Here is a 5,981-nt window from a genome sequence, read left to right as displayed (position 1 = left end):
CTTAAAAAATTTACCACCTAATGAGAGATGGCTACACTAAGATCAATATTTAGCTGAAGCCATAAGTCACCATTGAATGAATGAATGAAATGGAATGAAACCCTGAGACACATGAGTAAACTAGAAAATTTATTTTTAAGGCTTACTTATTAATATAATTTTATTATTAACTTTAAGAGGTCAGTTTTTAAAATTTGTCATTAGAATTCACTAATAATAATTTGTCATCACTTCAATCTGCTGGATTACTCCTGTGTCATTACATTTGTCATATAAATAGAAACTTTGAACTGAGGTTGGTGAGGACACAAGCTGTTTTTCAGTATCTTCTTGCCAGTACAAGGCACACTAGTGGTGATGTTGCTCCCAAATAATTAATCTTTTTTCTCCGTAGTAACTAAGGTAATGTTTATTTCCCTTTCAACTCCTACTTGAAGATTTGATTGCTGGTAAAGATGCTATTTGAAGCATATTGAAGTTTTGTGCTATCTGAATATTTCAGAAGGAAATTTCAGATTTTTGCCCTCACATACATTGTGTATTTCTTTAATCCTTGGATAAACAAGGGTGTAAATAAAGTAATGTAACTAGATTTCAGAATAGCAAAATCTATAAATTTCCATCTGTATTTAAGATTTCATTGCATGCATATCAGTGTCAGCATCTTTTCTTAAGTAGAATGAAAGGTGGGTCTTTCAATAAGGATAATTCAAGAAAAAGTTATCCTCTCAAGATCCGTGATTTTGATTACTTCTCCAGCAGAGTCCAGCATATGAATTGATTTCTCTCCAATCAACCTTTGGGCATTAGCAAATCCTGCTAACAAGTTATCATTATTATTATTACCTGAAGCGTATAATATTAAGGTATTTTTAAAAATCAAGCTATTTTTTAATATGTGATGGCTGCTGTTCCATCTTGTTTTAACATCTCATATAAGTAAATAAAAAAAACAATTTCAAAGCCATGTAGTTTCTCTTTAAAGCAGAATGATGAGAATGGCTCACTATCTTCATGCTTTGGCCTGTAATTCAGTTAAAATATACTATTATAATTACATTTTAAATACACAACTTAAAGATGTATACAAAATGTTTTTCTTGTGATTCCTAAATCACTCATTACCTTCACCACGTTTTTCCCATGGTCAGTCTATAGATCTGTTTTCTACTTTATGAGTATGTCTGTCAGTTTCACCATTCTCTTGGTCAAACTGCCTTACCCCCACCTCATTTCTTTGCAAGCATTCATCATTAATCCATTGTATTCTCGCTTTGTTACCCAGGCTGGAGTCCAGTGGCTCATCTCAAATCACTGCAACCCCCGCCTCCTATGTTCAAGCGATTCTCTTGCCTCAGCCTCCTGAGTAGCCTGTAGCTGGGACTACAGGCACATGCCATCACACCCAGCAGATTTTTGTATTTTTAGTAGAGACAGGATTTCACCATGTTGACCAGGCTGGTCTCAAACTTCTGACCTCAAGGGATCCACCCTCCTTGGCCTCCCAAAGTGCTGGGATGACAGGCATGAGCCGCCTCTCCTGGTAGTGACAGTCTTTAAGAACAAAGTCTGTTTCTGCACATCCAAATGACTAATGTTCAGGATACAGAAGTAGCACATTAAATAACATTATTAAAGTTTATACTTCTGGGAATGCTTTTTGCAGACCAACCCCCCCCCCACCAAAAAAAAAAAAAAGTTATAAGAGCAAGACAAAAGACAAAAATAAATCTCTTTGAAGACATTACATAGCTATTAATAGATACAGAGTCAGTTAGAGTTAGGTGGCCAGACTTCAGTGGCGAGAATATCAGAGCAAAGAAATACATTTTGAGATAAACCCAGAATTCTGCAGGGTTTTTTCCTTGAGGCATTTGCCAATTTAAAAGCAGCACAGGGCTGAGAAGCTAGGAAGCTGGGCAGCAGCAGACACTTAAATAAGGCTAGAAAGCTGAGCAGAGCTTTCAGCAGTCTAACAAGCCTAAGGAAACAAAAATTAGAGTTCAGGGTTCACCAAGAAAAGGCCCCAGTAAACACTCTAGACCTCCCATTAAGACACCCAGAAGCTATACTCTAAGAGGTAAGGTAAACCATAAATAAATGGTGTTCACAAAAAACTAAAACCTAGTCCTGAACCAGTGTAATCCCAATGTGATTAATAGGGGTTAATATGATCTGCTCCGTCTCTACCTCCCTACCAGAGAGTTACACAGCAGAAGAGAGAATTCATCACCAGGAAGACAGACTAACTGAAAATATCCATCCTAAAGTTCAGGGAGAAAGGAAAAAAAGAGATGGAAAGTACAGAAAAGATCATAAGACATATGTGATACAGTGATGAGGTCTAATATATAACAATATGTAATAGTCTCAGAAAAACAAAAAGAGAATGGAGCAGAAGCAGTATTTTAAGAGCTACTAACCAAGGATTTTCTAAAACTGTGAAAAAAATTCAGTCAACAGATTCAAAAGTTCTATGAGGCTGGGTGTGGTGGCTCATGCCTGTAATCCCAGCACTTCGGGAGACCAAGTCAGGTGAATCACTTGAGGTCAAGAGTTCAAGACCAGCCTGGCCAACATGATGAAACCCTGTCTCTACTAAAAAATACAAAAATTAGCTGGACATGGTGGCACATGGCTGTAGCCCCAGCTACTTGGGAGGCTGAGGCAGGAGAATCGCTTGAACCCTGGAGGCAGAGGTTGCAGTGAGCTGAAATCACAGCACTGCACTCCAGCCTGGTGACAGAGTGAGACTCTGTCTCAAAAAAATAAATAAACATAAATTAAAAATTAAAGGGAAAAAAAGTGGGATTTCCTGGGCTATTATGATGGTGATGAATTTCAAGTGGTTGTGGCAGTATTGCTTCCCGCCCTTTACATTACAGCTGAACGTGGCCACTTGGCAGAAGCAGCTGGCCACCTGGTGTTCGTTGGTTCTGTCCGTTTGCTGCCTGCACAAACAGTCCAGCATGATGGTGATGGATGCTCAGGAGATCCTGCTCTTCGGCAACATCAAGCTGTGGAAGCTTCCTGTGGGATCAATCCAGGTTGTATTAGAGGAACTGAGGAATGGGAACTTACAGTGGCTGGATGAGAGCAAGTCTAGTTTCCTAATCATGTGGCAGAGGCCAGAAGAATGGGGAAAACTCATCTATCAGTGGGTCTCCAGGAGTGGCCAGAACAACTCCATACTTAGCCTGTATGAGCTGACCAATGGGGAAGACATAGAGAATGAGGTGTTCCATGGACTAAAGAAGGCCTTCTGTGGGCTCTGCAGGCCCTACAATAGGAACATAAGGCTGAGATCATCACCATCTCACTCAGAGACCAGTGATGGCTGAGGTGCCAGGTCCATCTGTCAGAGACCTGCTTCCTTTTACTTTTTATCTCCCACCTTTCCAGGGCTTTCAGGAGGAGACAGACTCAGTGGACCCACACACTAAACCTGTGAATCCACCAGACTCAAAAGGGCTCCAGTCCTGAAGCCTGGGACCCAGGGGTGGGTTTCTCATACCCTACATGTCTGTCCTTGGGATAGGGTGAGGCTGAGGCACGCCAGAGAAAAATGTGCTTCTTCAAAGTTTGCCTACTTCCTTTCCTATCCTAGACTGCCTCTGAGCCAGGGTCTGTAAACCTAACACTTTATGTGTGCTCACATGTGTAAGTTCATACACACATGCACCTGCACATGCTTCTGTCTCCTCCATCTTCTATCCCCTTAGCTGCTGTTGCCTCCCTTCTCAGGCTGCTGCTGGATCTTTCCTAGGGAATGTGGGAAGCCTGGCTGCAGGCAGCCGTCCAAGCAATAGAAAGATAGGAGGCCCATGGGCCTGGCCCTGACAGGCAGGGCCCAACATTGATTTATGTTATTAAAATCTCAACTGCTCCCACTTCAGACAATAAAAACTGAGCTATATGCTGCTCACAATAAATTCAGTTGAAATATAATGATTAGAAATGTAAAAAGTAGTAAGAAGGAATAAGGTACGCCATGAAAATACTAATCAAAAAAAAGCAGATATAACTATATTAACATCCAAAGCATGACAAATCATATCTCCATTGCATAAAAGAATATAATCAGGAGGGTTTTTAAATATCTTTTTATTTAATCTGGAATTCATAGCTTGAACAAATCTCAAAAATCCATCATCTTTTCTTTTTTTTTTTGAGACAGAGTCTCACTGTCGCCCATGCTGGAGTGCAGGGGCACGATCTCAGCTCACTGCAACCCCCGTCTCCTGGATGCAAGCAATCCTCCTGCCTCTGCCTCCTGAGTAGCTGGGATTACAGGCACCTGCCACCACGCCCGGCTAATTTTTGTATTTTTTTATTAGAGACAGGGTTTCACCATATTGGTCAGGCTGGTCTCGAACCCCTGACCTCAGGTGATCCACCCACCTCGGCCTCCCAAAGTGCTGGGATTACAGGCATGAGCCACCTCACCCAGCCAAAAATCCATCATCTTTAATTACTGAAAATTTATCATAGTCTATTGCAACTCTTTGAACAAGTATATTATTTACATTTTTATCCTCCAAAGACTCAAAACTAAAAAAAACTTAAAGAACTCTTGTGATGTCTGTTACTTTGATATTTTATCAGCAAGAAAAATATGTGTTTTATTTACCTCAGTTTTTTCTACAATTGTGAAATATATTGTTTGTATCTTTGTTACATCTACATTGAAGATGATTAATCATGGATGATGTTGTACATGGTTTTGGAGTTTTTTCTTTTCATGAAATGTTGAGAGGGCAAAGCATATCCTCACAAGCCATGACAAATTTTTTTGAAATACTTTCGGCCTAAAGGGAAATAACAAAAAGTTAAATATAGTTATTAAAGTTTATTTTGTTAGTGTTTTGAGTGCTAGTACCTCAAACAATTCTATAATTATGTGAATTATGATATAATCTAATCTTTGTTATTCTTTCTTGTATCATTTAGTTTTTAATTAACATTTTATTCAAAAAGGATATGAAGTTCTTCCTATGTTTATCTCACGAATCCACTCTTTTTTAACCTTCAAATCAACAGACACTCTATTTCCTATATATTCAGCTATTTGGCTGTTTTTAATAATTGTTTTCATATGTAAAATTGCTCATAACTTTTTGTAGCATTTCAATTTTTTTAATAGTTTGAGGGGGTACCGATGCAGGTTCGCTTCATGGATATGTTGTGTAATGGTGAAGTTTGGGTTTCCAGCGTGTCCATCACCCCAATAGTAAACACTGTACCCAACAGGTAATTTTTCAACCCTTACCCCCTCCTACTCTTACCACTTTTGAAGTCCCCAGTGTCTGTTAGTTCCTTCTCTATGTCCATGTGTACCCACTGGTTAGCTCCCCTTATAAGTGAGAGCATGTAGTATTTGATTTTCTGTTTCTGAGTTATTTCACTTATAGTAATGGCCTCCAACTCCATTTATGTTGCTGTAAAAGACATAATTTCATTTTTGTGGCTGCGTAGCATTCCATCGTGTGTGTGTGTGTATATGTGTGTGTGTGTGTGTATGTGTGTTTGTATGTGTGTGTATATATATATAAATACACATACCACATATTTTATCCAGTCATCTGTAGATGGACACTTAGGTTGATTCCATGACTTTGCTATTGTGAATAGTGCTGCAATAAACATATGAAAAACTATACCATGCAAACAGAAAACAAAAATGAGCAGGAGTAGCTATACTTATGTCAGATAAAACAGACTTTAAATCAATAACTGTAAAAAAGGACAAAAAAGATTATTATATAATGATAAATGGTTCAATTTAACAAGAAGATATAACTATCCCAAATATATATGCACCCAATACCAAAGCACCGAGATCCATAAAACAAATACTACTAGACCTAAGAAAAGGGACAGCAATGCAATAATGGTGGGGAACTTCAACACCCCACTGACAGGACTAGACAGATCATCAAGGCAAAAAATCAGCAAAGTCTTAAACTGGACTCTAGGCCAAA

The 5,981-nt window shown here is 38.9% G+C and overlaps 1 pseudogene; it reads left to right on the top strand.

The window, feature by feature from the left end:
- The first annotated feature begins 2,828 nt into the window (after positions 1–2,828).
- Positions 2,829–3,334, top strand: LOC129041215 (vacuolar protein-sorting-associated protein 25-like; annotated as a pseudogene).
- The last annotated feature ends 2,647 nt before the right edge of the window (positions 3,335–5,981 follow it).

The sequence above is a fragment of the Pongo pygmaeus genome, chromosome 1, assembly GCF_028885625.2.
Source record: "Pongo pygmaeus isolate AG05252 chromosome 1, NHGRI_mPonPyg2-v2.0_pri, whole genome shotgun sequence".
Taxonomy (NCBI): Eukaryota; Metazoa; Chordata; class Mammalia; order Primates; family Hominidae; genus Pongo; species Pongo pygmaeus.
This window is presented reverse-complemented; position numbering and strand designations above follow the sequence as displayed.